The sequence below is a fragment of the Podarcis bocagei genome (genome assembly GCF_964188305.1).
Source record: "Podarcis bocagei genome assembly, chromosome: W".
NCBI lineage: Eukaryota > Metazoa > Chordata > Lepidosauria > Squamata > Lacertidae > Podarcis > Podarcis bocagei.
Window position 1 is genome coordinate 94,338,539 of NC_138131.1, and position 18,039 is coordinate 94,356,577.

The following is an 18,039-nucleotide window of genomic DNA, read 5'->3' on the forward strand; positions in this document are numbered from 1 at the left end:
GGTTTCTGGTGAATGTGCTTCATTTGCGGCTGGCTTCATTTCTTTTCCATTGGTTTGGCTTGTTTTTTGGACTTTTGCTTTATTGCTTCCTTTGAGAAGTTTTCTTGTTTTTGCATTCTGGTGGTAATACTTTTGAATGCTTTGGGGGTTTCTGGTGAATCTGCTTTGCTTGGGGTTGGTTGGCTTCTTTGTCAGTTTCCATTGATGTTGCTTTTACATGTTTCTTCTGCTTCTTTTCAATAGGTTCTTGTGTTTTTAGTGGTTGACTTCATTGTTGGAATGGTCATTAGACATTTCTGGTGGTTTTGCTTCATTTCTGGTGGTTTTCCTTTCTTGGGGGGGGGGGATTATCAGATCTCATAAAAATTAATATACTCAAAGGTGCAAACCCCCAAAAACCTAGAAATGAAGCAATCTGTTATGTACTAACCTTGGATCCTAGAAAAATAGGCAAGTAGGATCCTAGAATGCAACAACTGATTGGTCTTTTCCTCCCGGCCATTCAGGCGCCAGGAGGGAAGCAGAATTAGCCAGTCAGCTTTCCCTAAGAAACCAGAGGCCTTTCTCTTGGGCATTGTCGGCCAATTGGTGTCAAAGAAAGACAGAACTTTTTTATGTATGCTACTACAGCAGCAAGAATACTCATTGCAAAGCATTGGAAGACTCAAGATCTACCCACCCTGGAAGAATGGCAGATGAAGGTGATAGACTATATGACATTGGCTGAAATGACCGGCAGAATCCGTGATCAGGGGAAAGAGACGGCGGATGAAGATTGGAAGAAATTTAAAATTTATCTCAAGAAATATTACAAAATTGATGAATGCTAAAATGTTGAGGTTTTTAGAAAGAAAATGAGATTACAGCGACATAAGATTAAGTAAAAGAAAAGAATAAATAAGGGACAAATTTGATAAAACTAAGTTTAGGATTTGCTGAAATAATTTTGGAAATTGGGATGTAGAAAGGGGAGGTTTGGGGGAGTCAGAGAAGTGAGGTTTATGAAAAAAAGGATATGAAATTATACATGTTTGTTTGTTTGTTTCTTTATTTGTTTGTATTGTCTATAAAAAAATTTGTAAAACCAATAAAAAATATATTTTTTTTAAAAAAACCAGAATTAGCCAGTCAGACGGGACTCATTGTGTAAATAATGTATATAAAAGCCTGAGGTTGTTGGGGGGGGGCAATAAAGAGCATGAAATACATACAGGACCCCAAGTATATCTCACAATCGTAATTTATATAAAAGAACCCATGAAACGAAAACCGCCCTAAAAGAAACAAATTCAACATAAGCCCAAAAACGAACCAGAAACAACAGAAACAAACCACATCCACCAAAGATGAGAAAACCAATGGAATAGAACCACAAGAAACCCACACAGTAAACATCTCAGGGAATGCCCCTTCCGATCGTCAGGAGAAGGGGGGGTTGCGGGATCACGACCCCGCCCACACTCGCTCTCGCGAGGCTGGCGCCAGCCTCGCGGGAGGCAGGGATTCCCCCAATTAGCATCCCCTGTGGCGCCAGCCAATCGGCTGGCGGCAGGGGCGGGCCTTAGAAAGGCCACTTAAGGTCGGGGCAGCCCTCGGCTTGCCCCTTTTCACCCTGGAGACGACGCGGTTTGCTGGGTCGCCGTGAGGTTCGTCGTCTTCCAGACTTGCCGCTCCTCGTGGTTCGGATTTCAGCGCTCGGATCGCCGCGCTGGCAGCGCTCATCAGCTGATCGGATCTACCGCTCTTCAGCTGTGCACTAGATCGCCGTGCCGGCAGCATCCCAGCAGCTCGCAAGCAAGCGCCCGCTCATCAGCTGAGCTTCGGATCGCCAGCTACCGCTCGTCAGCTGCGCCCGGGATCGTCGTGCCGGCAGCCGATCAGCAGCTCGCCAACAAGCGGCCGCTCATCAGCTGAGCTGCGGCAGCGAAAGGGAGCGCCTTCAGCCTCTCAGCAGCCTGCCAGCAAGCGGCCGCCCATCAGCTGATCCTCCGGCAGCGGATCGGAGCGACGCGCCCCTGCTTGAATCTACCTCCGTGCTGGTCTCTCGGGTGCGAGCAGCCACCGCGCTCAAGGCTTACGAGCCACGCCGCCGAAGCGCCACTGTCCGCATCTTACCCACGAGCCATTGGCACATCGCTGGTGCCGCGCCGCTTTGTTTGACCCTCCCTGGACGGATCGCCATAGTGAGCAGCTGCAGCGCTCACTGAAGGTTACAAGGGGGAATGGGAGGCTATTGGGGAGCGTGGTGAGGGGTAGCGGCCACGAAGCCTCAGGGCCGGAGAGTCCTTTTGCGGGTACGCGGGGGGCTTTTGCAGCGACTGTTGCAGATTGCAGCGTCCTGGTTGCCTAGCCAACGGTCGCCATTTTGATTGAACCACGTGGCTTTAGAAGCGGCCATTTTAGTAGAGGCATCTCTAGTTGGGAGTGCATAGAGGCTTAGTGCTTCCCTTCTTACCTGGCTGAGAAGTCCCTCTTTAATTTAATTTAATTTGCCTCCGCCCACGTGGCCTGGTGGCGGCCTTTTTAAACTAGATCTGCTACCTAGCCTGGTTTGAGGAAAGCATTCGCAGTCATAGTGATTTAGCTGGTACTGAATTATATTTGAGGTTGTATAGGCTATAACCTAGCCGGTTTTTCCGGCCGCTTTCCCAGCATTTACAATTATTTATAATTATTTGGTGGTTGGCGCTAAATTAATTTGAGCTGATTTTGTATTTGATAGCCTTACGCGTTGTATTTAAAAGGACATTTGGTGGTTTATAAGGCTATTCCCAAAGTGGTTGTCAATTGTACTGGTTGCTAATATATTAATACAGAATATCTTGCTTGGTTGACAAGGGCTACCTGACCCCATTGACCGCAATTCCTGCTGTGTTTCGTTGCTTATCCAGGCCGCCTCTGCCTGGAAATTCATTTAGCAGGTTAGACTGATAGTGATATAGCCCCAGTTACATAAATAATTATAAATAAGTAATCACATATATATATACATAAATAAATAAATAAATAGAAAAACAAGTATAAATAAATAAATAATAAATAAATAAATAAATAAATAATAATAATAAAATAAATAAAATTAAATTAAAAAACAAGCAAACATATAAATAAACAAATAGGTAAACAATAAATAAATAAAATAGACACTCGATTTGCTTACTAACTTGACTTGACTTGCGCCCACCCCCCCGAGGCACTGCTTTCAGCTTGGTCATGGAGGGCAGCAGCAACCCCCAACAATCTCAGCGTGGCAACGCCCTAATGCCAACAGGCCCTTGTAACCCTCAGGCCTTGGCCCAGCTTTTTTCCGCGCTGCAATCATTCTACGCGCAGTGCAGGGCACCTATCACTCCCTCTCCGAACATTGTCGAGGTGTCACAAGATTGCATACCAGACACCCCCCCCCAGTCAGCAGGGTCAGGATGGTCCCTCCACTAGTGCAGCTAACGTGGTTGAGCAGGCCCCCAGCAGGCCACGGACGCGCCTACAAGCTGCTAGAACTCAAAAATCTAAGTCAGGTCCACTGAAAGGCAAGGCACCAGCTAAAAAACCTAGGGCGAGCGGACAAAAGGCCAGGCCGGCGGTGGCCTCTACATCAGCCCCGCGCCAGGAGGTGATTGATGTTCCCAGTGTTTTCCAGGATAACCCTAGGCAACCAAGCACATCGGAGGAGTCATCTTCTGAGGAGGAGCTGCCCCCTCAGCAGGTGGCCGCTGCCAGCGACCCGGCCCCCCATGACGATGCTCCACGGGGCGGAAAGCGGAAGGCGAAGAAGAAACACCGGTCGAAGAAAAGCAAGAAGAGGGACACTTCGGACTCCGAGGAGGAAACAGGTACCTCTTCATCAGATGGGGATAGTGACGCCCCAATGGAGGCATATTGGGGGAGGGGGAGGACACTGGAGCACCCCAGTGGGTGCATGAGCGGAGGGCAAACTCACACAGGAAGACATTTAACGGCACGCTTGATTGGAAGGATGGGGCTCTGGTTCCAGACGTTAAAGTCTCAACCAACGCTGCCACTGACTTTATTCTGGGGAACCACCTCTCTAAGAGGAAGAGGAATAAGATATTGAATGGCAATTATGTAGATATGTTTTCCTTGCTGCCCCCAGCTCAGGTCAAGGGAAAAGGGGAAAAAATTAAGTACTATGGGAAAAGGAGGTACAGGGTACCCCGGGTAGAGCGAACGTTCGAGAATTGGCTTAATGGCTATCAAGTGTTTATGGCTGTGGTGTCAAGTTGCTATCCCAAGAGGGGCGCGCACCTCGTGTCCTACCTGGCACACGTCAGGAGGGCACGGGAGATGGCAGGAGATGAAGCTGCTTTGGCGTATGATGAAGACTTTCGGAGGAATGCCTCGCTGCTGTCTTCAACGCGCTGGGACCAAAAGGACAACAATTGCTGGTTTGAACATGTGGGGCCCAATATTGAGAAGAAAGCCGCTCAACAGCCAAAATCTGGCAAGGTGGAGACCCAACGCCGTAGGCAGTGCTGGGACTTCAACAAGGGTACCTGTCAGCGCGTTACTTGAAAGTACTTGCACGAATGCGATAGGTGCCTAGGCAGCCACCCAGCAGTCAACTGCTTCAAAGGGAGGCAGCAGCCCTTTCGGGGAGGCAGGGGTCACCTCTCCCGGGGAAACAGGGGTGGCCCCGCCGGACCTGCAGCCCCCTCCCAAGGGCCAACTGGGGCTCGTTACTAACATCTCCCTAGGCCTTGCGTGCTCTCCGATAAAATTGGAGCCCTTGAGAGCATTGTTAAAGTTCTATCCAAATAGACGTGCAGCCCACCTACTGGATGAAGGGTTTTCTGAAGGTTTTAGAATTCCGGTTGCCTTCACACCCAATTCCAGTTGCCCCCCTAACCAGAAATCAGTATTAGAAAGGCCCGACATCGCGTTTAAAAAGATACAGAAGGAGATTACAGCCGGCAGGGTGGCCGGTCCATTCGCAACTCCGCCTATCGAAGGGCTTCATATCTCCCCCCTTGGTATTGTCCCAAAGAAGGCCCCCGGTGAATTTAGAATGATACACAACCTGTCCTATCCCAAAGGATCCTCGGTTAATGACGCCATTCCCCAAGAGATGTGCACGGTGAAGTATTCGTCTTTCGATCAAGCTGTGCGGTTGGTGCGGAGCTTCGGCAGGGGCGCCTTTTTGGCAAAATGCGACATCGAGTCAGCATTTCGCCTACTCCCGGTTCATCCGGAAGACTACCACTGGTTGGGTTTCAAATTCCAGGGAGCTTACTTCATTGACAAAGCTATGCCCATGGGTTGTTCTGTTGCCTGTGCTGCGTTCGAGACCTTCAGCACATTCTTGGAATGGGCCCTAAAGTTTAGAACTGGCTCTCTGGGGGTGGGTCATTATCTCGATGATTTTATTTTGGTGGCAAGTGACGCTGGGGAGTGCAGGTCCCTCCTCCTGGCCTTCGAGTCCTTAGCTAGGGAACTGGGTGTCCCTCTGGCAAGCGAGAAGACCGAGGGCCCGGTCTACCTTAGAGATCTTGGCCGGGCCCCCAAAACCCTCAATATTCATTCAGCAGCTATATCCTTCTTTTCTAAAACTTTATTTTCTGTGGATCCCTGTTCGCATTTCGTTGTGTGTAAGATGCTTGAGGGCTGGCACAGGTCCAGGCCTCACGGCCGGGACAGGAGAAGGCCAATAACTTTAGATATACTCACCCAAATCCGTAGGAAGCTGAGGGCCCTGTGTTGGTCAAGATATGAAGCCAGATTATTTTCAGCAGCGTTTTCTTTCGCATTTTTTGGCGCCCTACGCATAGGCGAAGTGGTTTGTGAGGACCGCGCAGCGTCCAGGGGGCTACTACTTGAGGACGTAACTGTGGGCAGTGCGCATGTAATGTTAAGAATCCGTAGTTCGAAGACTGATCAGCTTGGCAAGGGAGCCTTGGTTCGCCTCCAGGCGACTCAAAAGGCGGGCCCTTGCCCTGTAAAGGATGCTAGAAAATACCTGTGTGTAAGACCAGAATCTAGTGGCCCCTTTTTCTTGCATTCCGACGGTTCCTCCCTCTCAAAGCAGCAGTTCACGAGGGTCATGCGCAAAGCAATTGCCGCCATCGGGCTTCCCCAAGAGGAGTATGCCGTGCACTCCTTTCCCATTGGGGCGGCGACCACCGCCGCCCATATGGGCTTACCGGCTGAAAGAATTATGGACATGGGGCGCTGGAAATCCAACGCATTCCAGGGTTATATACGGTAGACCTTCTAAATTCCCCTCAGCTTTCCCCCTGGGCACTCCTCCTGATCCGGTTCTCCGATTCTCTCTTTTCAGGTACTGGTGTGGTTCGACTGTGGATCCTCGGCCACAGCATCGTATATTGGGCAAAGCGGCGCGCCGAACAAAGGGGCTGGGTTAAAGAGCTACGGCTACCCAGCTGGGTCAAACTATCATGGATCACTAGGAGGGGTATGCGTTGGGAAGAGTTTTTCCCAGTTGTATCCAAAAAAATCGCTGCCGAGGGCCCACCCAGTGCCTTGGTCGTCCAGCTGGGCGAGAACGACTTGGCGTATAGGAAAGGGGTGAACTTGATGTGGAACATTATCAATGACTTGGAATTGTTGAGGGCATCCCATGAAAACATTACAATAATTTGGTCATCTTTGCTGGAAAGGCGATGTTGGCGGGATGCAGAGAAACCCATTGCTGTGAATAAAGCTAGGAGGATTGTGGAGCGCACGGTGGCACGTAGAGTGGCCGCATGGGGCGGTCGGGTCATTCAGCACCCATGCATACGGTTTGACAAGGAAATGCTTTATCGCTGGGATGGCGTGCATCTATCTGATGCGGGAAATGATATTTGGTTGGCTGATATTTTTCAAGGTGTTAGGGATTGGTTACAGGTCTGAGGGTATTGGCGGCGAGCCGGCTTGAGGCTCGGTGGCGGTAGGCATTGGCCGGGGTATTGTCATGCAGATGAGGTTGGGGGGGGAGGAACGCCATCACCTCCCCCAATGCTTGAAGGGTAGTTCGTTAAAGGACTCCGAGGGGCGACGCCTCGTCCGAAACCTACGGAGGCTAGGGCCTAAAGCGCGCCCCCGAGCGGTAACCCCTCGGGGAGCGCCTAGGGATACGCATCTCAGGTGGCTCCCCCTGTTGGTGTTTAACCCTTCCCGGTCAGACCGGATAGTCGGTTAGGGGCCAATGCCTAAAGCCAATACCCTTCATTTCCTGTAATCAATAAAGTTGTGGCCATTTTCGCCCATTAACCTAAAACGCTGTGTCCGTTGTCTTTATTTATTCCACCTGTGGGGGGGGAGGGAATAGCCACACAATGCCCCTTCCGATCGTCAGGAGGAGGCGGGGTTGCGGGATCACGACCCCGCCCACACTCGCTCTCGCGAGGCTGGCGCCAGCCTCGCGGGAGACAGGGATTCCCCCAATTAGCATCCCCTGTGGCGCCAGCCAATCGGCTGGTGGCAGGGGCGGGCCTTAGAAAGGCCACTTAAGGTCGGGGCAGCCCTCGGCTTGCCCCTTTTCACCCTGGAGACGACGCGGTTTCCCACCCACCCGCCCTCTAGGTTTTGCCACTGACCTTGCTATGGGCTTTGGCTGGTCGCCGCAAGGGGCCTGGTAGGAGTTTTTCCATTTGGCTAATTGGCTGGTTTTGTGAGCCACTTGGTTTTTTCGCCTACCTCGTAGCAAATCGTCACAACTCCCTCGGTTTTGGCGGTAGGCATTGCGCGGGGTATTGTCATGCAGATGAGGTTGGGGGGGAGGAACGCCATCACCTCCCCCAATGCTTGAAGGGTAGTTCGTTAAAGGACTCCGAGGGGCGACGCCTCGTCCGAAACCTATGGAGGCTAGGGCCTAAAGCGCGCCCCCGAGCGGTAACCCCTCGGGGAGCGCCTAGGGATACGCATCTCGGGTGGCTCCCCCTGTTGGTGTTTAACCCTTCCCGGTCAGACCGGATAGTCGGTTAGGGGCCAATGCCTAAAGCCAATACCCTTCATTTCCTGTAATCAATAAAGTTGTGGCCATTTTCGCCCATTAACCTAAAACGCTGTGTCCATAGTCTGTCTTTATTCCACCTGTGGGGGGGGGGGGAATAGCCACGCAAAAGCGAAATCACCCCCACACCATGCAAAACTAAGGTTTAACTGGCTTTGGGGTTTCTGCGCAATTTACTTTTCCCCTCTTGTCGGGGGTTTCTGGTGGTATTTCTTCTGCTTCTCACATTTCTACTTCTTTTCTTTTCTTTTCTTTTTTAATAAAGTTTATTGGTACAACAAGAAAAAAGAAAAAGAACACAAGTACCAAATTACGCACAAGAATAACCATAGACACATAATTTTCTTAGCAAATAATAAAACATCTATTGGTCTTAACACTAAAGAACCAACCTCCCTTCTATTCCATATTTCAAATTCATATTACTTATTGCCAATACACACTTTTATCATAATTAAACTTATTCTTAATACCGTATTTTTTGCCCTATAGGATGCACTTTTTCCCCTCCAAAAATGAAGGGGAAATGTGTGTGCGTCCTATGGGGCGAATGCAGGCTTTCGCTGAAGCCTGGAGAGCGAGAGGGGTCGGTGCGCGCCGACCCCTCTCGCTCTCCAGACTTCAGGAGAGCCCCAGCGCCAGCCCCACAAGGTCGGGGGACAGAGGGAGGCGGAACGCCGCCATCCTGCTGTCTCCCGAAGTGGTTTGGAGGCTGACGGCGGGGAGACCCCGCCGCCAGCCCCGCAAGCTCCGGGGACAGCGGGGAGGCGCAGCGCGTCATCCCGCTGTCCCCGGACCTGATCTGAAGGCGGGCAGCGGGGAGAAGAGCGCTTCTCCCTGCTGCCGGCCCCACAAGCGCCTGGGGGGGAAATAATTTTCCCCCCCTTTATTTCCCCCCCCAAAAAAAACTTGATGCGTCCTATGGGCCGGTGCGTCCTATGGGGCGAAAAATACGGTAAATATAATTTCTTATATCTACCTTGCAACTATTACTCGAATGCTGCAACAGAATTTAAACTACTATATTTATTTTTCAGATATTCTTTGAAAACCTTCCATTTTGAAACAAATTCCTGTTTTGATTTATTCTTTATTTTTTCTGATAAACCATCTAATTCGGCATATTCTGTCAGCTTTTGAATCCAATCTTGTATAGAGGGGATTTCATTACTCTTCCATTTTGCTGCGATCAAAACTCTTGCTGCTGCTGTCACATATAAAAAGATACCCTTCCTCTTTTGTGGAATATCTAAATCTGTTATTCCCAGGAGGTAGGCCTCTGTTTTTTTATTGAAAGAGATCTTTATCATTTTTTGCAGTTCTGCATGTATACTCTCCCAGAATACCTGTATTTTCCTACATATCCACCACATATGGTAGAATGTTCCTGAGTCCCCGCATTGCCAACAATTACTTGACACATTTTTATACATTTTTGAAAGTTTCCATGGTGTTAGAATACCATCGATGTTGCATTTTTTGAAAGTTCTCTCTAATCGTGTAACAATTTGTGAATTTCCAATTGATCTTCCATAAATTTTCCCATTGTGCCATGGTTATTGAATGGCCAAAATTCTGGGACCACCTCACCATTGCCACTGTTACCTCCTCCTCCTTGACTGTCCAGTCAAGGAGGAGTCGATAAGTTTTGGAAAGAGTTTTTCTTTTAGAATTTACCAGATCAGATTCGAATCGGGAAATTTCTGTTGAGAACCCCTTTTGTTTGTCAGATTTAATTTTTTCAAATAACTGATGGTATTGAAACCAGTCTGAGATGTGTTCTCTTATTTCCTCAAAGTTTTTAAATTTTATTTGGTAATCTCCATTTTTTAGAAGTGTTTTATATGTTGGCCAGCTTTCCTGGTTTTTTTTTCCGTTTTACTGCTATGGCTTCTATTGGAGAAGTCCACCACGGGACTTTAGGCTCCATCAGGTCTTTATATTTTTCCCATACAGCAAAGAGTGACTTTCTTATTATATGGTTGGTAATTTTTTAATGAATTTTCGCTTTTCCATATATCAGGTAGGCGTGCCATCCCCAACAGTTGTCAAAACCTTCCAGGAGGTCCGAATCCTGCAACGTGCACCAATCTTTTAGCCAGGTGAAACAGGCTGCCTCGTAGTAAAGTTTTAGGTCGGGTAGAGAAAAGCCTCCTCTCTCTTTTATGTCTATTAAGATCAGGTGTTTAATCCTAGGTTTCTTCCCTTCCCACAGGAATTTGGAAATTTCTCTTTGCCATATCTTGAGACAACCTGCTTCGCCCAGTATTGGAATCATTTGAAATAAAAAGATGAATTTTGGAAGCACATTCATCTTTATAATGGAAATCCTACCCAGAAATGTTAATTTTAGTTTACTCCAGGTTACAAAGTTTTTTCTAATCTCTAACCAAGTTTTGGCGTAATTATCCTGAAATAAGTTTATGTTCTTGGGGGTGATCCAAATACCCAAGTGTCAGAGCCGCTTCCAGGTCCCAGCTCACAGAGGACCACGCTAGCCGGCAGTATTGTACAAACTTCTTTATTGAGTTACAGTTTCCATTTTCAAGCCGCAGCGCGCAGCTCTACGTCTTAGAAGCTAGACCGGCGAAGCTCCGTCTGAGTCTCCGCCTCCTGTACACCAACTTAATACTCTAGCCTTACTCCACCTCTTCCGTCTTTCCTTTCTCCTCTGGGTCCCTCTACCCCCCGTGGTCTCTTCCTTCCTGGACTCTTCTGACGCTGACCCCCCCGACTCTTCTCCCTCCTTGCGGCGGGCTTTAGGACCTGGCTCCCTATCCGGGCTGCTTACTGTGCCGCCTTCCTGTGCATTTGAACTTGGCGCGCGCGCGCAGCCTTCAACCTTCCTCTTGACCGTTTCCTCGCTCCCCGATGGAGGTGTGGCCAATCCTAACTCCTGCCCTCCCGCTTGCGGCGAGCCGCCAGATCCCGATACCTGGGACCCCTCCCCCCTACTGCGCTCTGGTGGGGAAGCTGGTCCCGATTTCCAACTGCTGCTCTCTGAGTCCCCTCTGGTCCCTTCTACCTGGGGTGTCCCCCTAGGCGCCCCCCTTGCTCTGACCACTGGCGCCCCTTTCTGTGAATCTTCCGACTCACTGGAAAGACTCGGAGATCTCGGGCCGCTGTCATCGCTCATTTTACCTTCGGATTCCCCCCCCCCTCGCTCTCTGTTTCCTCCCTTTCCTGTGCCTCTGCTCCTGAACCCCTGACATCCATCCCCCCCTCGAAGCCCCCCCTTCCCCCCTCCCCTCCTTCAGGCGTGGGTGCTGGGTGCTCCGTTGATATGGGGGTGAGTGCCGGATACAGTTCATTCCCCGTGGCGTACATCCAACTGGATAAGTCTGGCTCTTCCTCCTTGCACTCGCCGACATCGATCTCCTCTGCTTCCATCTCTGTGCCGCCGTGCTCGAACCCAAGGTCCTCCCCGAACACGTCCATGTCCATCTCTCCCTCGGTCCCTTCTGGGGACGTTGCTCGCCCGGGACCCTCCAGCCACTTCCTGCGCCACTGCTCCTCTGGTCGGTCATCCCACCAATACGAGGGTTCTGAGGCAGATCCCGAGGGTGACCCCTCTGGGGAACGTGTGTTCAGTGTCGGTTCCTCATCCGAGTCGAACCCCTGGAACGTGCTGGCTGAAAGCGTGGGTGTGAAAAGCCAGTCGTCGAAAAACTCGGCTGGCATGGGCCTGTGTGGGAAGAGGGCATGAAACTCGTCTTTTAGCAGACGTTCTTCCAAAGCGTAGCCCGGCACCCAGCTGTTGGCACTGACTGGGGTGCCTTCTCTGGCGAGAAGGTATTCCACTCCGTCTTCCCCCCATCTTGAGTCTAAAATCTCTGTGACCTCGTTGATGGGCTCCCCCTCTGGTGACCCCCCCTGCGTGGTCCTTTCCCTGAGCGGGCTTGGTGCCGTCCCTGGCTCCTGAAATCTGTGCGGTGCCTTGTAGGGAGTGAGCACTGATCTATGGAAAACCGGATGCATCCTGGATCCCTCCGGAAGTGTCAGCCGGAAAGCCACCGGGTTGACCTGTGCCTCGACTTGGTAGGGCCCTAGCTGCTTATGGCCGAGCTTCTTTTGCGCTAACGATCTGGCCGGCACTGCCTGGGCTGCCAACCAAACCCAGTCTCCCACCTGTATTTCTTCCCCAACCCTCCTGTGTCTGTCAGCCTGCAGTTTGTATGCGTGCTTAGCTAGCTCTAACTGCCTTCGAAGCTGTTCGTGGACCTCCTGCAACTCTGACGCGAAGGCGTCCGCTGTCTGTGGCTCCCCCTCCCCCACTCTCTCTAATCCCGGGAAGGTTCTGGGATGCCTCCCATTGTTGGCGAAGAACGGCGTCACCCCCGTGGACACGTGCTTCGTGTTGTTGTAGACGAACTCGGCGAGTGGCAGGTAGTCCACCCACGTTGCAGGCTGCTGATTTGCGTAACATCTCAGGTACTGCTGCATGATGGCATTGACCTGCTCCGCTTGCCCGTTGGTCTGCGGGTGTCTCGCCGACGCTAGGTTGATCTTGACGTTCAGGATGCCCATCAGCTTCTGCCAGAAGTTCGAGATGAACTGCCGCCCCCGGTCGGACAGTATAGACCGTGGCAGACCGTGAACCTTGAACACGTGATCTATGAACAGTTTGGCTGTCTGTTCCGCCGTGGCCACCTTCGCACACGGAATGAAATGTGCCATTTTGGTTAACAAGTCCACCACCACTAGCACTGCTGTCTTGCCCCTCGAGCTGGGCAGATCCGTGACAAAGTCCAGGGCCACTCTCTCCCACGGTTCGAGCGGAGTTTGCAGCGGTTCCAGCAGTCCCGCCGGCGGTTTGTGCACTGGCTTAGCCCTCTGGCAGGTGTCGCACCTCGCGACGTAATCCGCGACTTCCCCCCGCATCTTGGGCCACCAGAAGTCTCTGGCGAATAATTCTATCGTCTTCTCTGTGCCAAAGTGCCCGGCGGTGGGTGCGTCGTGCAACTGCTGCAGTACCTTAGCGCGGAGTTCGTCTCCCGGCACGTAGAGGGCCCCTTTGCGCATGAGCAACCCTTTGCGTATCTGGAACTCGCCGCCCTTCGCCGTGCCCCTGTGCACCTCCTCCATCTTCGCTCGTGCGAAAGAGTCGTCCTGCAGCGCGCGACGTACCGCATCCAGGTCGACGGTTGCCGAAGCGCACGCCCACGCTTCTGGTGCGAAAATGTGCTTGACCGCCGCTGGCGTTGCCTCCTCGAGGTATTGCGGCTTCCTGGACAGTGCATCCGCCATGATGTTGGTGTCACCTGGGACGTACTCTATCCTGAAGTTGAAGTCCGCAAAGAACTCCGCCCAACGTAAGTGCCTCTGGTTCAGGAACCTCGCCGTGCACCAGTACTCCAGATTCTTATGGTCCGTGCGGACCTGCACTGTCTGTTTGGCTCCGATCAGGAAGTGCCTCCACGCCTTGAATGCTGCGTGAATGGCAAGCAACTCCCTGTCCCAGATGGTGTAGTTCTGCTCCGACTTGCTGAGCTTCCTGGAGTAGAAGGCGCACGGCCTCCAATCCCCATGCGGATCTTGCTGCAACGGGACTGCTCCCACGGCCCTGTCTGAGGCGTCTGTCTCAACCCTCATCGGTTTGCTAGGATTTACATGCAGCAGCTGCTCTTCGGACGAGAAGAGACGCTTGAGTTTCTGAAAGGACTGCTCCGCCTGCTCCGTCCAGATGAACTTCTTCTTCTTGGAGCTGAGCGTGTCGGTAATGGCCGCCGTCTGCATCGCGAACCCCTTGATGAACTTTCGATAGAAGTTAGCAAAGCCGACAAACCGCTGGACCTCCTTCCGGTTGCGCGGGCTCTTCCAGTCCAACACTGCGCGAACCTTGGCGCTGTCCATGGCGAGCCCCTTGTCCGACAATTTGTAGCCCAGGAAATCCACCTCCGTCATGTCGAACTGACACTTCTCCAGCTTGGCGTACAGTCTATGCTCCTGTAGCCTTTGCAGAACTTCCTTGACGTCTCTGTCGTTAACCTCCTGCGATTCTGAAAATATCAGGATGTCGTCCAGGAAGCAGACACACTTCTTATAGAGGAGCCCCGCTAACACGTGATGCATGAAAGCTTGAAAACAGTGGGAGCCATTTTGTAATCCAAAGGGCATAACTCTGTATTCGTAGGTGCCCAGGGGCGTGAACATGGCTGTCTTCCACTCGTCGCCCTCCCGTATGCGAATAAGATTGTACGCCCCTTGCAGATCCAACTTGGTGAACACGCGTCCTTTGCGCATCGTCGTGAGGAGGTCGTCGATCTTGGGCATGGGGAAAGCCGTGGGCTTGGTTTTCGAGTTCAAAATGCGATAGTCCACCACCAGCCTTTTTTGGGGCGTGTCCTTCTTCTTCACAAAGAATACGGGACTGCCCCCCACTGCCTGGGACTCCCGGATGAACCCGCGCTTCAAATTATGATCTATGAACTCCCTGAGTTCCTGTAGTTCATCTTCAGACATGGAATATAGGTTCCCTGTCGGCAGCGTCGCCCCTGGCAGAAGGTCAATCTTGCAGTCATAGGGCCTGTGTGGAGGTAGCTTGTCCGCTTCCTTCTCGCAGAAAACCTCCAAAAATTCTGCGTACTTGTGGGGCACTGCTTGCAGCGTGCCCAATTGCAGCTGTGCGTCCTCTTCTTCCCCCTCCAGTCTGGGTAGGATGCAGTGTTCTGCACAGTAAGAGGAGCCGAAAGTTAGTTGCCGCTGGTACCAAGCCAACGTCGGACTGTGCCTGTCCAGCCAACTCATGCCCAATACTACAGGCGTGTCCGACAGTTGGGTGACATTAAAGCTGATGACTTCCCTGTGATTTCCAATTTGCATCACCATCGGTGGCGTTTGCTTCACCACTTGCCCCCCTAGCAATTCTCTGCCATCCACCGTGACAACCTTCAGGGGCAGCGTGGCTGGCAGTAGCGTTATCTTGTGCTGCTCGATGAAATCCTGCCCTATAAAATCCGCGTTGCTACCAGAGTCAATGGTAATTGGCACTTCCATTGTAAGTCCGTTGGGTAGCTGAAGCGATGCGGTGAACTGCACTACTGGTTTGGGCGGGAGGGGGTCTGTGGGCTGCAACATCCCTGGGGACTGCTTCACTGACTCGTCTGGCTGGGCCCCAGTGCCTCTGTTTCCAGCCAGACTCCGTCGTTTCCCTGCTGTGGTTCTCTCTGCTGAGTTGCTTCTGTTACCGTCGCGGAGGCTGCAGTGTGCTTGTGGAGCCTCTGGGGACACTCTTTCGCCATGTGCTGAGGACTGTCACAGAGGTAGCACTTCCTGTTCCCTCTAGGAGGCTTCGCCTTGACTGCTCCCGGTGCTAGGGCTCTGGTTGCTGACTGAGCCCTGGCACCTCCAACCTCCATAGGTTCCCCTCCTCCTCCTGGCGGAGGCGTGGAGAGCGCACGCGCTGCATCCCTGGGAAAGAAGGAAGGCGCTCTCGCCGACTCGCGTCCTCCACGCCCTTCATCTCTGCTCCATGGACGTTCTTCTAGACGCACTCCAATCGTCAGCGCCCTCTGAACGATCTCCTGAGTGCTCCGGGGCCTCTCCCCCCTCGCAATTTCGTCTTTTACCGCACTGTTCAACCCTTCCCAGAACAGGTCTCTGACTGGAGCTGAATCCTTGTCCCATTCCAGGGCACTGACCAGTGCAAAAAAGCGGGAATGATACTGCCTCACACTGGCCCTCCCTTGTTTCAGCCCATGTATCTCTTTTCTGGCGATATCAACGTCTATATTTGATAGAAAACACGAATCCATCGCTTTAATGAAGGCATCCGCACTTCGGAGCGCCGGATCCTTATCTCTCCATAGATTGCGCAGCCACGCTTTAGCGTCTCCATGCAGATGGGATAAAATAAACCCCACCTTCTCTTGCTCATCTCTAAAGTCTTTATCCAGCAGTTGCAGCGCAAACTGCACATCTGCTCGGAAGTTGGGGTACTGCTGTAAATTCCCATCGAAATGAGATACAAGGCTGCCTCCTCTTCTCCCCAGCCCAATTCCCTCTGATTTGGGTCCCGGTTGCCCCTGCTTAGTAAGCACTTCCAACCTGACTTGGAGATCCTTGTAGGCGGCAGCCGCTTCCTCCTCCCTCTTCCTGGAGGCTAGTATCTCGGTGTTTAGATGTGACACTGCATTTTGCAGGGCTGCTATCTGCTGTTCAGTATTCATCTCTTCCGACTTTCGTGAGCTTGCGAAGCACCAATCTCCACCCCTCGCTGCGCCCACTCACGCTGCGAGGCTTTTGGTGCAAAATCTTGGGACGGAGCTTACTGTCAGAGCCGCTTCCAGGTCCCAGCTCACAGAGGACCACGCTAGCCGGCAGTATTGTACAAACTTCTTTATTGAGTTACAGTTTCCATTTTCAAGCCGCAGCGCGCAGCTCTACGTCTTAGAAGCTAGACCGGCGAAGCTCCGTCTGAGTCTCCGCCTCCTGTACACCAACTTAATACTCTAGCCTTACTCCACCTCTTCCGTCTTTCCTTTCTCCTCTGGGTCCCTCTACCCCCCGTGGTCTCTTCCTTCCTGGACTCTTCTGACGCTGACCCCCCCGACTCTTCTCCCTCCTTGCGGCGGGCTTTAGGACCTGGCTCCCTATCCGGGCTGCTTACTGTGCCGCTTTCCTGTGAATTTGAACTTGGCGCGCGCGCGCAGCCTTCAACCTTCCTCTTGACCGTTTCCTCGCTCCCCGATGGAGGTGTGGCCAATCCTGACTCCTGCCCTCCCGCTTGCAGCGAGCCGCCAGATCCCGATACCTGGGACCCCTCCCCCCTACTGCGCTCTGGTGGGGAAGCTGGTCCCGATTTCCAACTGCTGCTCTCTGAGTCCCCTCTGGTCCCTTCTACCTGGGGTGTCCCCCTAGGCGCCCCCCTTGCTCTGACCACTGGCGCCCCTTTCTGTGAATCTTCCGACTCACTGGAAAGACTCGGAGATCTCGGGCCGCTGTCATCGCTCATTTTACCTTCGGATTCCTCCCCCTACCACTGAATGCAGGAAGAGCAGAGGACTGGAGTTATAGGAACTAATTCATCTTTTTCTTTCTTAGTCCACTTCTATTTTACTTTGATCCATTTTTAAATCTGTGAGTCCTTTGATTCCCTTTGGCAACAGAATCGATTTTTGGAGCAAAGGGTGAGCTGCTGAAAGGAGAGCTATTTATTTTTCCACTCCCAAACCCCTGAAAAATGTCAGATTTTGTGCAGACATGTGGATGCCCTGTAAAGTGATTGAATGAAGCAGGATGTGCCTCACTAAATAGCTGGTCTTGAAGCAGCCTGGTATTCAGTTCTTCCAAACAGGCCAAGATTCTGCCTAGCCCAGATCTCATGGAGACCTCCTATATGAAAGAGGCAAGAAACCCCACAGAGAACAAATGAGGACCTGGAAGAACCTTCAGAAGCCCCACAAGGCAACCTGAACCGCCTTGGCTGTTCTTACCACCACCGAAAACCACCCTGACCACATTCTGAGCCCTCTTTTGATCCCTGATGCTCCCTCTCCGGACCTCAGGAGATGGCAGTGGACCCTGATGGGAAGCTCAGAGCTGCAACACAGGTACTTGCTTGGCTGCCAGAAGGCACAATCACAAGGAATCTTTTGGGGAGCAAAGGTCTACTCAGCTCCTGTGCCCACGGCATACACTTATAAAGCACTATGACACCACTCCAGACAGTCATGGCTTCCTGGGAGCTGTAGTTTGTTGAGGATGCTGAGAGCTGTCAGGAGATTCGTAGCCCCCTCACAGAACTTCATTAGTTTGCAGAGACAACACCCTTCCGTTGCCCGCAATATGGTGAAGATATAAACTAGGAAGTATCTGGCCTAGTCAAGCTACTTTCGTGAGAACCAAACTTTTCCTGATGTGACCTTGCTGGAAAAGATTATAACAGAGATGAACTCACCTACGTATGTCTGAAACTTCCTCCCCTACCCTCCCAGAGCTACAGTTCCCAGAGTAGCTATACAATCAATCCCTCTTCCCAGGAAACTCTGAGAACTGTAGTTCTGGGAGGGGTATAGGGGGCTCCTAACAATGCTCAGCACCCTTAACAGACTACAGCTCCCATAATC